The sequence below is a fragment of the Thermobia domestica genome, chromosome 16, assembly GCF_964235325.1.
Source record: "Thermobia domestica chromosome 16, izTheDome1.hap1.1, whole genome shotgun sequence".
In the NCBI taxonomy this organism is placed as follows: Eukaryota; Metazoa; Arthropoda; class Insecta; order Zygentoma; family Lepismatidae; genus Thermobia; species Thermobia domestica.
The window spans coordinates 128,252,319-128,276,928 of NC_137469.1; the positions used below are offsets into that span (position 1 = coordinate 128,252,319).

At 35.4% G+C, this 24,610-nt stretch overlaps 1 protein-coding gene across 4 annotated transcripts in view; it reads right to left on the reverse strand.

Moving 5' to 3' along the window:
- Positions 1 to 24,610, reverse strand: part of LOC145673404 (uncharacterized) — a 491,254-nt gene that overhangs the window by 312,261 nt on the left and 154,383 nt on the right. The gene's annotated exons all lie outside the window — the stretch shown is intronic.

Consider the following 24,610-nt stretch of genomic DNA (forward strand, 5'->3'; position numbering starts at 1 on the left):
ATATTTGCTCTGTTCGTGTATCCGTCCGAGAGACACAAAACCTCAAGAATTACTTGATTTGTTACCATCAATATTGGGCAGAACGTATAGACTCAAACGTTACGAACGGAGTTCGTGGTGGACGTGATCCACTTAGTTAATCCCAAGATATAAATAATGAAGAATGGTTCCCCATGAATTATGAAAGTAATTATGGATATCATCCTTGCTTGATATATTACACGAAATGCTGTTGACATTAGTGAGTTATTTTAATACTAAGGATACATACTACCAGGTGCATTAAAAGCAACATAGCAGAAGAAATTTATTGGGTTCATATACAAGTAAATACCTTGACTTTTTTGACATAGTCACCATGAACCTCCAGACATTTCTAGTAATTTGGCACAATGCCGTGCAGTGGAAAATCAGCGCCTGGGGAGAGAATATACGACGGCGCCCCAGTACATGTGAATGAGGTCCACAAACCCGCCGCGAAGCGCCACCATGGTTAGCGCGAAACGTACGAAAATTAAAAAAAAAATAATAAATCCTGCTTTTCCTTGATTTAAGCAGTTTTTTCCTTCCATTTTAAATATGTGCACATGCATTTTCCTAACACGAGTAACATTATAGGACCACTTCCTAAAGCAGGAAGAGGTTTTAAGTATATACTAGTAATATTCCAAGTAATTTTTCCTCACTTTTTCCTTATTTTCTTTTTTTCTCCCGAATTTTGCGCCCTTACTTTGACGCCCAAGGCTATCTCCCCGCTCGCTTCCCTCACGGCACGGCACTGGTATGGCACAAGTTTCCGTAACTCTAAGTGTCAAAATCTGCCGCCTGAGAGTGCAGCACTAATGTCCTCAACACTTCACTTTCGTTGAAACGCTTTGGTACAAGCAACTTTTTCAGATGAAAACAAAGAAAAAATTGCTGGAGACAAGGTAGGGATTGTAAAAGAAATTGAGTAGTTCACATCGAAATCTTTAAATTGTCTCAATAGTACGAGCGGCTGTGTGTGGATGGGCGTTGTCATGGTTCAGAAGAATTCCATAGTGTAGCATTCTTCTCTGCTGATTTTAAATATCGCAGATTATTTTGTGTTTGGCAATACCATCTTGTGTAATTATTCTTCCTAGTTCCAAGAATTCCACGAAAAATCACACCCTTTTGTTCTAAAATCACAGTTGCATAATTTTGTAAACTGATACTGTATTCTTTAATTTCTTTGCTTTAGAAGAACAAGAGTGCCGCCATTCCATCGACCGCTGTTTCGATGCCTAGTGGTGCACGATGTCCAGATTCCAGCAACCACCACTAATTCCTCTCCCCAGCGGCACAAAAAATCACGTACAATTGTCATTCTTTGCTCCTTGTAAGCATCTGTCAGTATTTTTGTCACCCACCTCACACATAGTTTGTAATAACCCACGCTGTCAGTCACAATTCGATGCATTGTTTTCGCAGACACATCTGGAAGCTCTTTGGTAAATTCAATATGTGAACCGGCGCTTGGAACGCACTTTCTCGTTAACACGTTCCACAAGATTGTCCGTCTGAAACCTAGACGTTCTGCTACGTTCATCGTAATGAACAACTGAACGCCCTTCTTTCTGCACCATCGCCTGACCTTCACTCATTACTATCAGTTCCGAAATGACGCACAATTTCTGATTAATGTCACTTGTATTCTGTCCTTTGGCGTTCAGAAATTTGCAATGTACCATTACAATCACGTAATGTGGTCTCCACTCGGAGGGACCCACTAATTTTATCACCTACTGTATCATGCTAATTTTTCCGAAATAGGTTTCGATGTATATATGATATTCAATTGATTATAATTATACTTGGAATTAATGTGGAAATTCAGGATAATTCGGTAGTAACTATATTTTGGGGAATAACATCTTTATTCATACGTGATTTCACAATAATATTTAGTATATGGGTATTCCAAATAGGGAAACATTGAAATCATCATTTTAATGCTATATAGAAAAAACTAGGCCCGCTATTGGGCAGGAAGTCTTGGAAAAATCTACCAATCTAAATTTTGGCAGAATACTTTGGACCCCCCTCGTCCTTCTTGAGATGCCCATATCCTCTCTACAATTCGGTTTGATCCAGATTTCCATTTTCTATTCGTTTTGTACTCTCCGCCGCCAAAAATCTCTGCTGTGATTGGAACTATTTCCTGAACTATGGTATTACGGCGCGAGAATCTCCATTCTAGAACCGAAAAGAACCGAGCTATAGCATGTAATTTCAGATCCTCAAAAGGTGGATATTAGCCAGGTAAAAGCTGCATTATTAAGGTAAACCTAGTTGTAATCGATAATTAAACTCAGAGGAATCTAAAGGGAGCCCGAAGTAGTAAACTTCTGCAGTGAGAACAGTCAAAAACCTAGTGAAATATAGAAATTTGACTCAGGGACGCCATGTTACTGCATACTAATGGTGATGGACAGGATCATAGTGCTGTGTGTTAATTCTCAGTTGTAAATGGAGTTTCAGTGATCTAAATATTCAAATTCCTTTTTTACCCCTCCCAAACTTCAGTTTTAGGGTTTCAGCGACCTGTCCATATATATAGCTTTGTTTATGCATGTTGTGTGATTTTTTAAAAATAATCACTAACATGGCGTTAGGTTTTTCTTGTAATTAGAATAATGTTTAATATGTCAGTTTAAACAAAAACTAAGGGGCTCCCATCTACTCCTAAATTGAACACGGTCCCAGTAAACATGGGTTGAAGAAAGTATTAGGGATTCTTTTCCTTGTGGGAAAAGGTCCCCTTTCCATTGATAGCTGCACAGTTTCTTATTTTGACAACTACTTAAAGAACCATCAGTTAATTGGTGGAAAGGGTCACTTGGGCCCTGATCCATTTCAGAAACTCTCTTTTCCAATATACAGAGCCGGTTATCAATATGATAAAATCTGGATATGGTTTATCTCATGTATCGTTAAATTGCGTAATAGTGTTCGTTAGCATGTATAGTAACATGTATTAATATGTGTCTCGTAGTTTATGTGAAATGTAGCGTGTGTGTTAGTAATGTAGTATTTGATTATAGTAGTAGTAATGAATGAGTGAAAAGTATGATAAAGTTAAGTATGGACAGTGTATTGATTATTATTAATTTCTTCAACTCCGGTTTATCATAATAAATGCCTTAAGTTATAACAAAATTTAATAGTTATTCCCTATAGTGATGTACAGAGTACAAGAAGTAACTAAGAGTGCACTTATTGTTGATAAACTCCTAGCGCCGCAGTGTCCGATTTTAGTATCATCCGCTGCTCGCATTTCGGTTACTCCAATGTTTTAGTGATTTAGGTTTGACGAAATTGACCCTTTTTTCTACGATTAACAATAAGAAAATGTTATTTCTGGACTATCTAAACGAACAGTTAGGTAAATTGTCTCCAAATCGAGCTTTCCTCAAAATTACAACGCTCTGTGTGAACCAGAAATTAAAATATTAGCAAAAATAAACTTTACGTTTGTCATTAAGCAGAAACTAGGATATATGATGTTATTTTTTCCGTTTTTAGATTGCGATGCAAAATTTTTCTTTTCTTTTATTCGTACTTTAGCATAAACCTCATTGTTGCCATCAGAATAGAAACGTATTTAATTAATATTATGGTTGATAATATTGTTGTTCTTTGAATCTATATGCATTGTGAAGTGGTATATAGTTTGGATTTGATTGCCAAAGGTCTGCGTTCGTGGGATGTTTCTGTGTATTGGTCCGTGTGTGATTAATCTTATTCATTACAGTGACATATACAGTATGTCACATTCATATTCGTACACACCTAAATTCAAAAGAAAATCACTATATATGAAACATACTGATAGTAATATTGACAGCAGATTGCTGGAGGGGTGAGGTAGGATCATGATAGACATACTCAGTGCAGAAAGGGGTCAAAACAAGCACACCATAGAAAGGCAGAAAAGAAAACATGTGAGAAATCCCGAATTTACGCCACATTGTTATTCGTACACTTGTACACAGGTTTACATTTCATAGGCTAAAAAGGAAAGAAAACAGCAGTAGAACATGAGCATAGCTAGTGTGACGTACACAAAAAGGACATATCAACTGCTGGTGTTAAGCGTGGTGTACAGACGTAGATAAACCTTTCCAAAATGGGGAAGAGTAAAGAGCTCGGAGAGAAAGTCAAAGAGACAATCATAAAGCTAGCATTAAGGGGGTGGTCGTTAAGAAAAATAGGACAATTAATACGTAAAACACACATTACAGTTCAATATATAGTAAATAAATTTAAGTATAGTGGTTCAGTGAAAAACAAATCAAGAAATTCGAAGAAGAAGAAGTTAAGTGAGAAGGACTAGAGAGTGATTGTGAGACGGGTGAAAGCAAATCCGCTACTAAGTGCTCCAAAAGTCCAAAATGTAATAGAATGTGCTACAGGTAAGAAAGTAAGCACTGAGACGATTCGTCGAGTGCTACAAAAATACGGCTACCATGATCGAATACCTCGAAGAGGCCATTCGTAAGTCGTAAGAACCGTATGTTACGACTTCAGTTTGCAAAAGAACATGTTAACGAGAGCCAGGAATTTTGGAGCAATGTATTATGGTCAGATGAGACTAAAATTAATCTCTTTGGGTTTGATGGGGCCAGCAGGATGTGGTGAAAACCTAATTCGGACAACAATGTTGTAAATACGATACCCACCGTAAAACATGGAGGTGGTTCTATTATGCTTTGGGGTGCATGTCGGCAAAAGAGGTTGGTAAAATTCAGTTTATTGATGGTACAATGGACAAGGTTATGTACCTCGATATTTTTCGGAACAATGTTAAGCAAAGTGCAGAAAAATTGGGCATGCTACCAACTTATATGTTCCAACATGATCACGATCCCAAACATACGGCAGGTATAAATAGGGATTGGTTAGTTTGGAATGTACCCAAACAATTGCACACCTCTCTCCAATCCACTAACCTTAACCCTATTGAACATTGATGGGCTTATCTGAAACCTAGGGTTCATAGCAAAAAAGTTTCGTCAAAAGAAGACTTAAAACGGGTGGTGACGGAAGAATGGGTCAAGATCACTTCTGCCACATGTACTACTCTTGTCAATTCTATGCAGCGGCGATGTATGGCAGTTATTAAAGCCAAAGGCTATGCCACAAAGTATTGGTTACTTTGTTCTTTCATATAATTCTTTCTTACATGGAATGTTTACACTTAACTGTACGAATAACAATGTGGCGAAATATTGCACATCTTAATTTAGTTACGCATTTATTTTATATTATATTGATTTGTACATTGTTTATTCCTATCTTTGAGTTGAATTTCAGTTTAGCGTCCCTTTCAGCAGCGAGGCTATGTGAGACGTGGACCTACTGATTAACGTGGAATCCGAACCACATGAGCTCCCGCCGGGAATCGAACCCGGGTCTCCCGCGCCAAATATTCCTATCTTTAATAACAAACAAGTGTTTCAGAAGTATTTATGTTCAAGCAGAAATACATTTTCTTCATTTGTTTATGCGTACCGCTCTATTTTCTTTATGATCACCATGTGTACGAATATGAATGTGACATACTGTATGTTATAATTATATGATATGACTGCTTTGAACAGTCTCTAGTATATTTAAAGTATAGGGTGTCCACTAGTGAATATACGACATAGAGTGTAATGAAGATAAATAATATATATATATATATATATATATATATATATATATATATATATATATATATGTTGTTGATTTTAGTTTAGCGTCCCTTTCAGCAGCGAGGCTATATGAGACGTGGACCTACTGATTAACGTGGAATCCGAACCACATGAGCTCCCGCCGGGAATCGAACCCGGGTCTCCCACGCCAAAGGCGCGTACGCTAACCGCTTAGCCAATATATATATATATAGATAGATAGATAGATAGATAGATAGATAGATAGATAGATAGATAGATAGATAGATAGATAGATAGATAGATAGATAGATAGATAGATAGATATGAAAATGAATGTGAATGAATAATAGGACATCCCTGAATGTATGTTTAATGTATTGATTTACTACGAGGTAAAGTAATGAGTATTTATGTATAAGGAAAGATATTTCGGACACCGACCTCTACATTATAACCTCTCACGGTAGTATGTAGGTGTGTTTTAGTGAACTGACTATGTTAGCACTTCACAGTTTGGCGATCAGGAGCAATAGTACCTATTCGTTGAGAATCGAGTCTAGCGGGGTGAATAACATCAAATAATAAACCATTCGAATTATTTTACAATTAATCACGGAAGTACAATAGTTGCTTAAAATGTGGTGCCGTCGAATTATATGCATTTGTTTTGAGGTTAACCTGCAGCGTTGAAATTTTTTTCCCAAGTCACCTATTCCGACTAAGTTACCTTTGTTTGTAGAGGTGACAAAATGGATAGAGTTAAACATTTTTTATAAATTAATTACAGTTAAATCCGGTACTTTCGTACTCTGGTGTCGATCCTCTCTCCCCTGCAGATATTTTTTTTTTTTTTCATTTTTCTCTTAGTTTTAACTTAGATAGCTATTGAAATTAATCGACATCTCAAGACGTGCGTTCTTGCGAAGAGGGAACCATTGGTAAGATTTGACAAATATATCACCAGTACAAAATTCTATCTTATTTATTTTATTTTTTTTTTTTATTTTGGCAAATTCTCTAGTTAGAATTTTTCTATTTTAACGACTTCACTCTAGTTTTCCATACTGTCCTCGGAATTCTTATTTTTCTGAGGGGTCGGATATATTTTTATTTTAGAAATCTTAAATTACAAACTACGCCAACCTTCCGGTTGGACCGGCCGTGATCTGAGTGAATTGGTACCGGATACAGTTAATAGTCAATCATTCCACAGGGTTTATCCCTTGTGAGATGGTTGCCTAGAGTGCACTAACTCGTACTTAAGCACCCGGAGATCCCTTGGGGCCACGCATTTGAGTAGGCCACTTTTTCGGCGTATATAAGTATATTTGGCTATGGATTGTTCTATGTCTAAATACGACCACTTATCTTTGAAGTTTTAGTGTTCTAGCTTATTCCGTTTGCGCCGCTTTTCTCTCTCTCTTCTTTCAGCTATCTCTCTCTATTCTGTTCTTCAAGTGTTTTTTTTTTTTATTTTATTTTAACCTTACCCCCTAACTATTGAACATCATAAATATTGATCATTCAGTATATAGCTCTTGAACCGAATTTATTAACTGAGACGTCGTAAGATATGACTCGTGGATACATTTATCGACGTGAAGTATCGGGGGAATGGATTCACCATAATAATTGACCCACCGCTGGGTGAATGATGGTCCGGTACACCGTAATGTCATTCTCATCTCTTTCATTATGGTCCGTCTGAAGTTCTATGTCAAACTATCAACTATTTCTACTTTCCTGCTATAAGGTTTAATAAATGCTTACGTTGTAGTAGTTTGAGCCCACTAGTGAAATTGACACTCTAGGTTTATGAATATGTTGAGTTGATTTTGAGTTTAACGCATCTTTTCATGGTATATGAGACGTGGACCTACTGATTAACGTGGAATCCGAACCACATGAGCTCCCGCCGGGAATCGAACCCGGGCCTCCCACGCCAAAGGCATTTATGAATATGTGTACGTCTGTCTACACATCAAGGGTCTACTGCTTAAACAGAATATATATATATATTTATATATTGAAATACGAATGTTATGTTTATGCGCAGAAAAAATCTGTTGATTATAAGAGATGTCGGAAATTTTCATTTCTTGAAAGTGTTGCAACCTATCATTGAATTATATGTCGGGGGTTTATTTATTTATTTATATTTTTTTAAGTATAATGTATAGATTATTATTGAAAATATATGTATATGATGAAATGTGAATGTATATGAAACGTGAAATAAACTGTATAGTTGAATTGAGAAAGTAAATATGTATAAAGGGTTTAGTACTTACCCCGAGCGATTATTGGTTGCCATAGTTCGAGACATCCGCCAAATGTGAAAGATAGATTTTGGAAATACCGCCGCATACAAAAATAATTTTTATTTATGTTTTGTAGATTCACTGAATGCTATATGTGATATTTTTTTTTAACCTCATGTTCTTTTTTAATATAAATTGCATGTAACATGAGATGAGGGCAGGTCGTATTCGTAACCCTAATGTACCATCAATTCCGTTTTTAAGTCCACCAACATAACATCCTTATGCCAATCTTTCATCTAAAATCTGTTCCTCTTACACAAACATTTTCCCATCTAATCAGTGTGTGTTATCCTAACCTCTGTGGGTCGATATATACAATCTCCGAGCGAAAGAGGGAAAGAATAATGATATTAAAGTTTTGAATCTCTCACGAATTAGAAATTGACAGTTTAAGTTAGTAGTATGTGCGTTTATCGAATGATTTAGTGAATGTGGAACCAGTGACTGACTAACCGAGGATAGTCTCCATAATTGAAAGATAGAACTTTGCTTTTTAACCTGAATACGAAAGGTGTAACAAATGCTCATACGAATAGAATTCATATGGTTTATAACGAACAACATAATTATATGTACGATATTAAATATAATAATGACATGAATGGACACTGTAGAAGTGCCTAATGATCAGTGTGATACCACCATTCATATTTACCAGCGAGATAGGACTCGTAAACAAACGAACTAAGAAAAAAATGAACAAGTAAAAACGTAATTTTTTTATATATGAGAAAGGACTAATTAAAATTATACAAAGTTATTTTTTCTCTCCTCTATAACCATATAAAATATAAGAATATATATTCATATACGTAAATAAATTTCTATGTACCTTGAATGTTTCTTACTAATCTTCTTGTTAGTACATGTCTAGATGTATATAAATGTATAAATATATATTCATACGCCGTTCAGACGTTGCTGTTCAATAATCTCATCTATATTGCCGATTTTTCTAATATGTTTCAAATATGTCATTAACATCTAATATTTTTTCCTAAATGTAATAAAATGTATAAAACAATGTAGTTAGATAGTTTCCTTTCGAATATTTTATCCTTGTTCATACGCTGTCCTGTGTGTATGTGTGTGTGACTGAGTGATAATTTTTAGCTGTAAGTCGTAACATTAACGTTGGTTTACTGTAAAGGTTTTAAAATGCATGACTAAGGTTATATAGGATAAAGTCTAAAACAAATTATAATCGGCTCTGTGAGAAAAGCCGAAATAACAGGATATGCCCGAATAAACGATGGTCTTCCAGGAATATCAAAATTTTCATTTGTGACAAATGTATGCAATACTCGAAACAATATAATTTTTTTCTGGCTGATTCAAATGTGTGATCGATCTCTGAATCTTGGATTTCCGAGACTGGATACTAGGTAACCTTCGCTCTAAAATAATGGATAAACAATAGAATTAAACTTTCTCGTCACCCGGGCTGGGTCGGGACAACTCCCACTGGCGTAGTTGCCTGGATCCAGGTTAGGGTTGTAAGAGTGAACATGTGTCTATTCCGGATCACTTCAATATCGATCCTTGAGCAATAACATTTTGAATTCAAACTACCTCCCAGAAGTTATTCAAAGTTCTTCATTATATTTCCATAGTTACGCGGTAATCTCTTCTCCTTAGATTTCCTATCTTCTTCTTCCTTCCCTTCTTCACCTTCCCTCTTCCTTCTTACTTCTTTCTTTTTCTCACTCTTTCTTTCTCTATTTCCGTCTAAAACCTGAAAAGAGGGGTCGTGACTGGGAGTTGTCGCTACTCACCCGGTCATTGAAGTAGTTTGATATTTCTTCGGAAGTCCGATACGAATTAGTCAACCCAACAATATTTAAAGTTAGAATTATAAAATCCAATTTATTTTATTCACATTTAATTAAATTATTCTATTCGAAAAATTTTACGACAGATTTTAAAATTCGCAGAAAGGGTATGCGACACCCTACTTTGCTCAATCCCGACGTTGTTTTTTTGATTTTACTCTTTTTAAATTGTATGATATATCTCACTTCACATTTGGAAGAATTTCTTATTATGGCATCCATTTCACCTTACAGCTACTCGCACGTACAACCCCTGTTGGACGATTCTCTTTCTTTGGAAGTATAGAATACTGGAGTTCAGTGTATGCTCAATTTCATCAATTTTCCCAACCCAGCGTATATATATATATATATATATATATATATATATATGGGGGGTGCGTGTGTGGGGGGGGGTTAAAACACAAAACTAACAGTGGTCGTGCATCCACAAGGCTTATTTAATTTCCTCTGATGTATACAAAGAACGAACGAAATTTCAGTACAATTAAGCCATATTCACAGGTCGCTCCATTTTGTCATTTTTTTTTAGTTGTCAAAACTTTTAGAAAATATATGTCATTACTTGTATTCTCAATTTACAAAAAACACTTTCTTCAGTGGAGCGGGAAAATTTGTATGATGGTTTTGAACCAATCGAAGAATAAAATGCTTCTTTTCCTCATCTTTTGTCAAGGTATCTACTTTTAGATGAGTCTTATAGGTACGTCTTTAAGCTACATCACCACCACAGCCATTTGTTAATTCGCAAAATTCTGTAATAATAATAATAATAATAATAATAATAATAATAATAATAATAATAATAATAATTATTATTATTATTATTATTATTATTATTATTATTATTATTATTATTATTATTATTATTATTATTATTATTATTATTATTATTATCTCGCCAATGTTGTGGAGTTTGAGAACAGACTGAGACTTCTCTTTTGCCTTTTTCCATTAGGACATCAAATATCGACAGTGTTATCCCTGTTACCAGATCCTCCAAATTAAGTTCTTTGGGTTTCTTTGTCAGCTTAAACCCTCGTGAAGTGTTCGGTAATGTTGAGTGCTGCAGGCTATCGACCAACTTTTCCTTTGTTTCTTCCGATACTCTGTCATAAAAAATGCTAATTCTAATTAATGTTTAGGCAAAAAGCAGAGATGTCTTGAAAATGATGCATATGCATTACTGGAAATAGATTCGTGTAGATAAGATTTCAGAACTGACAAAAAGTTAATGCCATTGAGTGAGGCATAGTTGGCAAGTGGAGCTTCATGAATTATTACTTCTGTCGCCATGTACTGATCATATTGAAAGGTACGAACTTATATCTATCCAGCTATTAGCACAAGGACTGTCTTAAGTTACATTGAAGTATTGACATCTATAATGTAGTATACAGGAATATAATGTGGAGTATACCCATTACCCACCTAAACTTTTTATAGTGTAGCATATATTTGCCTTAAATTTACGAATAAATAAGTATATATGGAGGTGGGCATATGTTATATTTTTTAAAACGGTCGAGTGTATATCTCCTAAAAATTCTAGCGTTATATCATTTGTAATACTACATGAACAAAAAAGTTTAAAATGAAGCGACCTGTAAATATTGAGCATAAGGGCTGAAATTTAGCAGGTAAGTAGCTTATGACTAGAGGAACAAAATAAGCCATGTGGAGGATTATTTTGAACAAGTTGAATTATTACATTTAATATTGGACCACCCTAATATATATATATATATATATATATATATATATATATATATATATATATATATATATATATATCGCCTCTTTTTGATATGCGCCTCGTACTAATCGGTCAGTGAAATATAACGCTAAAAAGAAAAAAAAATCACTTTCTTCCCGACAAATATAAAGATTTAAATAAATTCTATTTTCAAATACTCTTTCATCTTAATAACATTGGGAAATGATGAGAAGGAAATTCAAATTTCTATTTTCCCGTTGTGTATACTACAACATTGTTATTTCTTATTCTTCATACATTAGCTATTGTACAAATTCAACATTATCTGCGGAATGAAAGAGATCAAAATTCCAGTTTCACTGCATACTTGAATTACCAATGATGTTATCTATTGAGTTTAGTTTTACTTATATCAGCCTCTGCTCAAGTCCTACGCTAACCTCATAATTTAGTTTCAATTTTAATCATTACAAATGAGAGAAAACTATGTTAATTAGATGGAACTGAATATCAGTTTTAGTACCAATATCCATATATATATATATACAAGAATTTAACCATACTAGCCAAGATATGCAAATATCGTTGTAACAACTTAGGTAGTTCTTAGATTCAAAAACTCGCTGGTAAAAAATCGGGAAAGTTCTACTGGGAGTTAGTTTAATTTGAATAACAGAAAATCTTCGAATAATATGGAAGGTTGGCCAAGATCTATAATTGTCATCCTTTACAGACTTCCATTCAATTAGATCTTAACGTCAAAAATAACACTTAAAATTAAAGGATTCTGATTTAAGTTAATATAACAAAGAATTTGGATTACTTAATCGTAGTACATTTCACTGTAAATTACTTGAAACCAGATGTACAGAAATGTTAAATTTGCTAAAATTACATCTTCACTCTGGAATATATTGCACGAATAAAATATTAGCATATAACTGCAAAATTACAAAGTACTTAAAAAAGTTTAATCAAAAGAATAAAGTTCTACTTTATGAAAATAGTTGACAAATGTTCTGGTTGGAGCACTCTTCATACTTGAAGATTCCTAGGTAGGTATAAAGAACTTTTAATTATTATATCAGAAATAAATATTTGTTATACTATTATGTTTTATAAGCACAGAATATCTGCCCTATATATTAATATAGATTATAAATATATGACACAATATTAATAATATAATTAGTCACTAATAAGTTAAATGTGACATAAATACAGATCTGCGCCTTAAAAAATTACCTCACAAGAAGTATTAGAGAAACTATAGTTCATTCATGGGCTCTTGACAATTCCCACAAGGAACAAATTAGTGGTTTTATGGATTGCAAAAGTGAAAGTTACGAAGTCCTTCCTTTCTTCTGATAGTGAGGAATGCAAAGATCTGACAGCTTTGATTTTGAACAAGATCAATAAAAATGGATTGGATGTTCAGGACTGTAGAGAACAAACATACGGCAATGCTGGCAGTTGATTTTCATTTTAGCAAGGTTATGAGAAACGTGGACCTATAACCTAACGTGGAATCCGAAACACATGAGCTCCCACTGAGATCCAAACCCGGATTTCCCACTCCAAAAGCTTGTATGCTAATCGCCTAGCCACGAGGGAGTTCTATACATACTGGAGTCCAACAATGCATCAAAGATGTGAACTCTAAAGCACAGTTCTTAAACGCAGGAATCATTTTCTGCATCTGGCGGTGTACGTGCTTCGTAGCTGTTGATTTTCTCACATTTTTGGGGAATATTTTGTGTGTTGTGCTTTTCTTTTTTCTTCTTCTCGTCAACCCACAGATGGTGCTGTCCTATCATAGGATAGCGCTGGATTGAAACTCGCTGAACTGCACAATGTAATGCAGTCAAGTTGACAAAGAATATCATCCCTCAACAACTTTCAACAAATAGAACAGAAAGCTTCGCAACATGATCCGATGTCCCTTTATCTCATTTCAATGCAGTCAGTAGTTTGTAATTTTGTGCTCTCTAGAGCTCTGGAGCGGGTTATTTGGGGAAATTAATATCACTCAGTTGTACGTGGAAACATAAGTTTTGAGTGTTCGGGATTATGCAGCAAAAATAAGTGCACTAGAATCGTTCTTACTGAAGAAGAAAGATAAGCTTACGCCACGCCGAACAAAAAGGAAGAAGCAAATTCACGGTGATGGATCTGCAGGTACTGGGTCCTCATACGAACAGTAACTGAGAAGACAAGTGTTTACGTCTCTGGATAAGATCACTCAAGAGATCTCTACAGAATTCCAGCAACTTTATAAACTGAATATCAATTTGGTTCTTAACACCATCAGAGCTTTTTGATCTTGAATACGCGAGCAAACTGGATAATGTAGCTGATGACGTTAACAAGGAAGTGTTTGAACTCAAGAGAGAACGTTTGCAAACCTTCACTGCCAATCAGAAAAAGAAGATATTATGGGCAAGGGTCCTCTTGAATTTTTACAATTTATGCAACAGTTTAATCCATTTGTTTCTGTTTGAAATATTATCATAATTTTTCGGTCTTTTTGACAATTGGAAATAGTGTTACTAGTTGTGAGCGTAGCTTCTCTAAGCTAAAGCTAATTTAGAATTACTCATTGGAAAAAGGGAATAAGTACACTTTATTACGATTTTAAACTGAGATAGCAGATATGTTCCTTTAAGATAGCTATATCGTTGAGTAGAAAACAGGAATATTTGCGCAACTCTATATGACCAATATAGAAGGCGAAATCTCTCGCTGATTAGAAAAAGGGAATAACTGCGTTTATTATTTCCTTCTTCCAGTCACTGCAGAATAACACCACTTCTGTGAGACTGTGTGCAAGAAGACAGCTACTAGAGCTCTCTGCTGCCACATTATGATACTTCGGTTTGTCTAGTGGAATGCTTTCAAGAGCATTTGTGGTGTGAACTTTGACCAATAGTGTTACGCTTCTTGTGCCTAAGCTTAGTCCTCTTTCACGAGACTTGTGTGTGTAGAACTGTGGTGATAGTGCATAGATTGCAAATGAAATGAAATCTTTCAGTTTCACGTCCCACGATTATGCCGGTTAGGCTAAAGGAGACGGCGATATGAGAAATGAATGATATGGTGGAATGAAGGAAGTGAGAGGAAACGGGAGAACCCCAAGGAAACCCACGAACACGGTGTTTATTCACCACAGTCCACACGGCGCGAGATGGGATCGAACCCAGGACCACAAGCACCAAAGGTGAACGCTCTACCACTGAGCCACCGCGCCCCCAGTGTGTAGATTGTGTGTGGGAGTGTCGAGTGATGACGAACTTGGTCGAGCTCCATCTAAACGAAGAACAGGGGTGAGAAATATTGTGAAGTACGTAAAAGAAATACGAAAAACAGCAAGGATGAATGGCCACGAATACGTAAATAGTATAGGTAAGGTTATTCCTGCTAATACAAGTGGTTCAAATTATAGCTGTCACAAGAGCACATTTTCCCAAAAAGAGAAGGACAACGTCCTAGTTTCTTTATATTTAAATAGAACACGTTTCTCATGGGGACAAAACACGTTTCTCATGGGAAATATCGAGCGGTTTGATGTACAACGGTTAAAAGCAAATGCAAACAGTAAAAACTCTTCATTCAAGTATTCTGTAATGAAAGGCACGAACCAAGTGAACGTCTGTCGTAGAGCGTTTCTTAGCTTGTACGCTGTCAGTAAGAAAACTGTCTTCCTTCTCAAAGTTTGCGTGCCAGCAATGAACCTCCGAAAGACAAGCGTGGAAAACACAACAATAGAGGTAATTTACTTCCACCGGACGCAATAGCACATATCGATGAACACATTCAAAAGTATCCAACGAAAATAGCTCCTTACACGGGTAAATCTGTAACGTACCTAGATAGCACCTTAACATTAAAGAAGATGCATAAAATGTTTCTAGACAAGTACTCCCAATGGAAAGATACCATCAAATATGAATATTATCTTACAAGGAGAAGGCAGACTTTGGTAAATGAACTTCGGGGCAACTTTTGGCGAGGTGGTAGTGTACATTTAAAGAGTTAATATTACAACTGGGATAGCGCAACGGCCAAAAATAACGGTGAAAAACTGTCTTGAAGTTTTCTACTCGCCGCATATATCGTATGACGCGCAACTGTATCAAGTAACAGCGTGACAGAGTGAGGAAAAGCTGCGATTCATTTTCTAAGAGTCCCGGGTTCAATTCCCATTCGAGTCAGACTTAATTTTTGTTTTTTGCTTCAACTAATACAGTAGCCATTTGTAACTATAAGTAAAATATTAATTGACCGCATGTTTATAATGAATAAAATAATAGAAAGTTTGAAATCACTTGTAAAATCTTTCAACGTTCCATGTTAACATGGAACAAAATTTAATCTATTCCGTAAATATAGGGGTAAAAGATAAGAGCAACACGCAGCGACGCCGTCCCCCACCTTCAAAAATATGTATGTCGGCCCCTCAGTTCAAAAAAATACAATGGGTAAAGATAGGCAAGGGGGACGGTGTGACGTCGTGTGTACCTACCGTCCCCCTACCTTTTTAGATCCACTTTTACCCCTGCGTAAGCATACTGATATCATGAGTTATATTAAGGTTACGATAGTCGTTGTGTAATAAATGCTCTTGACGCTTTGTGTCTACATCTATTGACAATGTGCGAATTACAAAGGAGTTAAGGAGGAAATCCCCTTTGCTAATACTAGATATTGGTACACCCAAAGGAGATTTCCTCCTGTAATTCGTACACTGTCATCAGATGTAGACACGAAGCGTCAAGAATTTTTTTTCACAACGACTGCGATAACAATAGAGTGGGTGCGCCATATATGGAATACGTTTCTAATATGAAATACCAGACTATTTTGTCTACTATGTGCTGCCACCGAGAAGACTTTACGTAAACCTATACACAGTGACGCCCTCAGTCTGCGCATTAGTAGTTTGCTGCCGAACGATAATATAACATTTTATTCTGCTGCAGAATACTTTTTTAAAGAACTTGAGTTTTTCTGGCGTATATTTCCAGGTTGTTGAATATACACAAAAAGACATGCATTATTGTTAAGTTAGTGATGTTTAGATTACACATATAGTATACCATAAGGGTATAAAGATTCAGTACACAGAGAATCACGTAAACTTGTGTAGGAAGAGAACTATCCAAAATGGCGATTTTCCTAATATGGAATACTAGCAGGATCCTAATATGGAATATTCCTAAATAGGTTCATACGTATGTGAACTAGAAGTGAAGAATAATAATTGAATTGTAAGTTATATTATAGTCCGCGTCACTCGGATTAGCGTATGGCGGCGTCAACCAATAAGCTTGCAGTGCGCTGTTGCCAAACCTTCAGTGAGGTTTCTAATCATTCGTAAATGATCATAAGTATGAGTAAAATTAATTACGAAAGATTAAATTCCTCACCGAAGGTTTGGAATCAGCTCACTGCTAGCTTATTGGAAGACGCCATATGCCAATTCAGGTGACGCGAACTAGATCTGACATATTATTTTAGACCCAGCATCAGCGAATGTCTCCTAGTCGAGACGTTTGGCATTTGTGTTGTCTGTCTGTGTGTCTCGCGATAACTCCTGAACGTGTAAACCGATTCGGATGGAATTGTCACAGATTATTTATTGGTTCAAATGTTCCAACTACTGTGTCGTCTACATTGCAAAGTGAATAAAACAGCACGATAGTGCCGATTGAAGTAGTGAGTCCGCTACCACAACTACGGCCACAGCATTGCAACACACTTAGTCGAAAGCCAGGCAAGGCGAAAGTAGTTTCCCTCATACTCCACTCAAAAACGATTTACAAGCTGCCTCTAGCTTATTACAACGGGCCTTTACCTCATCAATGCAAGTAGTTAAAAAAATATTTAACTTTCCAAGCCCAGCCCCCCCCCCCCCCAAAAAAAATCCAATTGAAACAGCCAAAGAAAAGGACATCACTTTGCTACAAATTAGAAAGTTAATCTGATGAGTCAGTGAATGACTTGAACGAAGATCGTGACAGTTTAAGTGATCCTACTGATGATGACGATGATGAGGAATGTGGACATTGTGGTCGCTCAGTGCAGGGGAGGAAGATTGGTTAAAATGCCCAGTTTGTAAAAAGTGGTCCCACGAAATGTGTCCCATGAATGGTGAATAAAAATATGTTTGTGTCCAGGTTTTGCAAAGTAAAACTGGAATCAAAATTTGGACGCCTTAAAACACATTAATCCAGTGTGTTTGAACTTTTTTCTTTTATATAGGGTACTTTTGAACTTTATTTGTCGCACGTAGTTTGCTTCTCCGAATATTTCATTTTATTAATTTTATTATTGGTTGAATCTAGTAAACATGATTATTGCAAGGTAAAAAAATATTATAGCTTCTCCAAAAGTTAAAATAACTAGCTATTACAGTAATTTACAAGCATAAGCCTAATAATAAGTCCAGTCAAGTTCGGTAATTATCTTTGCACTACATATTATCCTGGTGTTTCTGCTGTTTTATGTTTTATCTTAAGAATGTTATGTAATTTTAGTTTACTTGTCTTATAGACCTACCAAATATGATATATAGGCCACAATGTCTACAACGCGACATTTGGATAATTCGAGCATGGGCACGATCCCTGCTCAGAACGCCCATCCTGAGTGAGATTTCCCCTGGTTTTCCTCAGTGTCATCAGACGTATGCCAGGATGGTACTTTTCCAGAGGCCAGGACCGAGTCCTTTCTAATTGGTTGACTTAAAGCCGATGTGATCTCGGAGTTTGAGGCTCGAACACTTCGTTTGCTCCTTTCCTTGAACTAATAAATAAATTCATTCGTTAAATAAATTGCTCGAATGCATTACCCATGCTCGAATTGTCCAATTGTCGCAGGGTAGGCAGACACACATATTTGTTCCAGTATTCCATTTTAAGAACAGGTAGTGTTCCATATAAGAAGCGGGGTGTGCTGAATATGGGAAATTAAGTTTCTTTCAATTTTATTATATTGTAAAAAATCAAAAACGTGGAACAAACTTTCATACCTGTATTTTGTTTTGCAAAGGTACCGCAAGTATTATGATATATAATATTTCTATTCTAGAATACACATTTCTGAGAAATAAGGAAGAAACAAAAAGTATTTCATATTCGGTGCCTTTACCCTAATATTTACAGAATAGAATAAATTTTGTTCCTATTTAACATGGAACATTGAAAGATTTTACAAGTGATTTGAAGTTACAAATGGTTACTTTATTGGTTGAAGCAAAAAAACAAAACAACTTTGAATCGAATGGGAAACGAACCCGGGACCCTTTGCACCTGAGTCACAAATTCTCCTCACTGTGCCACGCCATCGCTTGATAGCTTTGCTCGTCGTACGATATATGAGGCGAGTAGAAAACTTTGAGACGGTTTTTCTCCGTTATTTTTTGGCCATTGCGCTCTCCCAGTTTGTAATATTAACTCTTTAAATGTGCACTACCACCACGCAAAAAATGGCTCCGAAGTTCATTTACCAAAATGTGCCTTGTCCTTGTTAGACATTACATCAACTATGGCTTCAAATTTGGTAGACCTCAAGAGGACGTACGTTCAACTTGTGAAGCGTTGAATACTAAAGTCAAATCACCTTTTTTGAATGACATGGCAAAACGATCTGCTGTGGCCGAACTCATTGCTTACAAACGAATTGCCAGTAAATTCTACAGGATGTTGAACGAAATCAAAGAACTCGCAAAGAAAACGCAAAAATTGCTGTTTTAGCATTTGATTAAATGCAAAATCTACCTTTACCTTTCATCTCAGCACAAAAAATGTTTTATTTGCGAAACCTGTAGCATTACTTTTTTGGTATTCATAAACCAACCTATCCTCTACACTTAAGCCAAATCAAGAGGGTCTAGGTTGCAAAGGACCTGATGAAGTGTGCACGTTCATTGCACATTATATAGAGAACTTTTTGCCTCAATCAGTGACAGATTTACATGTTTTCAGTGATGCATCTGGCGGTCAAAACCGCAATCATACAATGACAAGAGTGCTTTCCAACCTGACCGTGTCTAAACTTTTCACTACTATACAGAAATATTTTCCTGTCAGAGGTCACAGTTTTTTACCATGTGACCGAAATTTCGCTGTAATCAAACGAGAACTCAAGCGACACGTTCGCATTTATTTACCAACACAGTACAACCATATGATTGTGAATGCAAGAAAGACTAATACTCCATGTCAGGTTTACGATATTGTCATTGAAGAAATCTTATATTTTAAACATTGGTGGCAATTGTTTTACAAGAAAACTTCAGGTAGAATTGTGTACAAACCAGTGAAATTCCTAATAAATAAATACAGATACTTTGTTTATAAAGTAGAATCTGCAGGTTATGTGCAACTCACGAGTTGAAAATGGTCTAAGAACTGATATTTTTTGATTACTGAAAACTAATGTCACAAACGTTCCACTGCCAACGTCGAAGGCATACGATGGGCAAATCCCAATCAATCAGAAGATCAACGATGTTTCACACATAATCAAATACATACCTAACCCATAGAAACAGTTTTATAGAATGATTTGTTCATGGAAGACCAATGAGCAAAAAACTGTAGAACATGAAGATGCAGACGACTAAGACCCTTTGTAAAATCATTCTACTATGACAACGTATTTTGCTATGTATTTTGTTCAGTTGTCTATTGTGTTACTTTTCTTGCTGTACGAATAACGTGTGATGTACAGAAAAACGAACGTTGTCAAGAAAAGTGTTCGAAACCTAACACGTGTGATAGTTCGAATAATATAACCGGTGTAGTATTTAAGGGGGCTTCCTGATTAAGTCTACCCCGAAATCTTATTTACTATTTTAAAGTGAATGAAATATCTTGCAGAATTTTCACATTTCCAGGAATGAAATTAGCAAAGCTCTCCCCTCGAAACAAAATCGTAAATACGCCACTGGATATGACCAATATTAACATACAACATTGCATTCAATATGTACTTTTTCATAGCTTTCTGTCATCAACTGAACATTACATACCACACACACAATTATAATTGCGTCCAACTCTAATTGATTGGAAAAAGGGAATATGTTTTCCGTTATTAAGCTTTTCTAATCAATTGCAGTGCTGCAGTACAAGGTGAAGGTACTTCTTTTTGTCTTAGTGTTTGTTGGTTCTTTTGCTACAAGTTATCAATTATACACTTTTTGAAACAAATACAAACAACGCCACGGGAAGGTTGTTTTGCGTTTTTGAAAACTTAGGTCTGATGCACTTATCCCCCTTTTCCAATCAGTGATTTAATTACTTATTCCAGGCGAGGGTGGATGATTTTGCAATTTTGTTGGCTCAAGGAGAAGTTGCAGATGGAATTGATTTTGATTGTGTGAATTCAGAGTTTGGTGCTCGGAAAGCACATAAAATTCCTTCGTAAATGACGTTAACTATACGTTAGTGGATACAATGAAAAGGTGCTTTCCTATGGCAACAAATAAATAAATGTATTTAATTAGCTGTAAACGCCGGCCTTTGCATTAACTGATACTTAATTCAGAGATAGCATTAAGATTTTCAGCGGAGAGGAAAGACGGATAACTCATAACTTTTGTGTGCGGCTAAATTGCAGTCCGCCCTACGCATTGGTAAACCCAGATATTCCACTGAATGATGTACGAGTTGTAGTGTTTGAATGCTACTGCAAGTACAAGAATTTTTGTATATATACTAGTGGACCATTTACCTTGCTACGCTCTCGTAACTTTTAAACTAATAGACAAATAACATTGAGATTTTCTTGCCATGCAAATATCGGCAGGGAAACGTATTTGGCGTACTCTGTTGTACCACAATTTTAACAGTTTTGTCAAACCCAGCATAAAGTTAGGGTCTATATATATATATATATATATATATATATATATATATATATATATATATATTTTAATGCATTACGTCAGGTTTTTGTATATTTCAAATCTACAGTTAAACAAAAGAAAAGATATAATGTTACATTTATTTTCCAGTGTTGAAAACTAAGGACGTGACAGTATCATAAACATCGAAAAACTACCAATTTTAAGAAGTTCGACAGTATAATAACGAAAGTGAGACGGACAGGGTAATGCACATCTAATGAACATCAAATACTACGGCCATCATATGACGTATTTCCGACAAGTAGAAACAAAGTTACAAGAAATTTTTTTAAAAATGATATTTTTCAAAGGACTGTATTTAGAGAAAGTGTTTATATAAGTATCATATTAAATTACGTAAATGATTTTCAATAGGCATTAAGAACATAATGCTTTCTTCAACAATTTGATGTCTCAAACCGTTCGGGAGATATGAAAAAAATTGTAACATTTGATATATTGCTGAAAATAACGTGTTTGTGGGATATTTTTAAAATCATTTTTGATTTATTTTGTTTCTAATACAACAATACTTGTTGGTGTATGTAATTCCAATAAGTTCTCGGAATATTTTACAGAATATTACGAACTTTATTAGAATTTACCATATCTCCAGAAGGGTTTGAGATATTAAGTTGCTGTAAACGATATAATGATCCTCACATCCACCGAACACTATTTACGCAAATGGAAAAGGTATATACGTATATATTAAAATGTTAGGTTTATATGTTTGTGGTCAAGAAAACTTTATATGTTTGTGGCCATTCATTTTGACAGTGAGTTATCGGGAATCATAGGCTTTAGAAAGATGCCGTTTTCACTGATTGGTTGCAAATTTTGTGTAGACTCTTTAGTTCTAATTGAATATTTAAAACTCGACCATTATTTCTTTATTACAATTTGGAGGTACACTGAAAGTGTTGAAATCTTTTTAAAAAAGTAAAGCATCATATCTTACAAGTTATACTTTCCAACACCACAAAATTGTATAATAGTACCTAGGTATATCTCTCCGGCGTTTGTTTGATGCCCAAATGATAATGAAAAGGAAGGATAACCATTTCTCGATTCTAAGATAAATCTTTATTGTTTGGAGTGTATTGCACAATGAACATCATATATCACTGATACTATAATTAACTGTGTGTGTAATGTATTTGCCTATTACATACTGCATGCAAGAAGAAAGAAAACACCGATTATACATGAATTAGAAACTACAACCAGAAGTATACTAAAATCTTGCAAACAGTGCGAGATATTGAAAAAATCTCCCCTTTATGGTACCCCTTGCCGATTTTTATCAAGACGTCATTCACTTGTGTCTGTAAAGGGACATGTACAGATATTGTGAGGAATGGCAAGGAGATTCATATTCATACGTGAATGATGCACTGTATAGAGAGCGCAGTTTCAGATAGTTTATGTAAGTAGTTTTTCGAAATAAAGGTTTTTAAAAAAGTCAAATTTTCAACCTCTTATAACTACTTTGTTCCTATTCAATCGAAATCAGTCATATAATTCTGTTATAAGACACTAAAGTATTTTGAATGTGCCTTGCCCTGTCCGTATCACTGGCGTTGTTACCTTTATAGAGGCCACCAGAATTTAGAAGTTTGTGATATTTAGTGTCATTAGTTTCCAACATTTCATAACAGCTCAGGCATATATTGTAAGTTTTCGTTCAGAATGAAAGGTGGCCGATGTTAATAGTAGGTTCCGACGTTCATAACCTCAATGCTTTATAAGGAGGCAAAACACAAAAAATCAAAACTCATTTAGAATAATCAGCAGAAGTTATCATTACTTTACGTCAAGTTACCGAGAACCTAGCCAGTGATCTTTCAAACTTGTTACAACAAGATTTCTCAAACTTTTTACTGCTTGTGCTTTATTAAAATATAGGCAAGTTCTTAAATTATTGCACAACAGATTGCAGTTCAGCTAATTTGAGAGATCGAGAGTGAGAGTGAACCATTACAACCCATAAGTTTAGTAAACATTTTTTTAAAGGTTGGTCTAACAAAATTACATGAAATGAAGTCTTTAAACACTATATATATATTAACATGTGCTACAAATTTCTAACTGGAATGATTTAGTATCTTAGGAACGTTTTATACTTCGGGGTAGAGCGTAGCTCATCTGAAATTTGTAACACCGTGTATTTAGATAACTCAAGGATGAATTTATTTAATCATCTTAGGATAAGAAATGAGATAATCAATTACTTTTGGGTATTTTCGACATCACACCACAAGCTATTAGGACTTGAAATGGTTTTAACTATAAAGAACTACTACATCGTAATGGCACAGAAACTTAACCATTATGGTTATCTAACATCGCAAATAGATGCAGTACTCACAGGTAGTTTAGCTCAGTTCAACTCCAAACGATGTCCTTCCACTCTCCAAGCTTAATTACAACTCTCCGAGTCTAGTCTCCGTCCTCAACCAGCACAACCCCTTTCCGGGATTCAGGTGATTCCTGGTTGTTGCGAAGAGCTTAGCTCAGGTCTCTTTCTGCAATTTCTTACTTCCTTATTTCCGTATAGGAAAACTTACTATAATTGTGGTGTGATGCTGACGTTATCTGTTTTTATTTTTTTCTAAGCAGTATGAATATCAGTTCCTTGTTTTATAATAAACAACATAAATTAGACAAACACATGTAAGGATTTTGGGTACTTTACAATATATATATATATATATAGAGAGAGAGAGAGAGAGAGACAGAGAGAGAGAGAGAGAGAGAGAGAGAGAGAGAGAGAGAGAGATAAATAGATAGATAGATAAAGCAGATTAATACACATTGAGCAAGGCTATGTGATAATATGTAAAAAAAAAAACAGTATCACGTAACAGTTTCAACACAATAACTGTGTCTTCATCAGACTTCCACTCCTTCTAGCTGCTTGGGAGTTGGTCATCATTTATATATTCTGCGGAGATCAACTTTTAATTAGGCTTCGCCCCTTCATTAAAAAGTAACACTTGTGTGACTTTCACTTTCACTTTTTAGCTGCACACGTGTCCAATTAAATGTTTACTTTTTTCGCTGGATACATTTTGTCCTCTAATTATCCTTATTTTCCTTATTATTTTTCCTCTTTCTTTCTTCTTCCTATTCATTTCTTC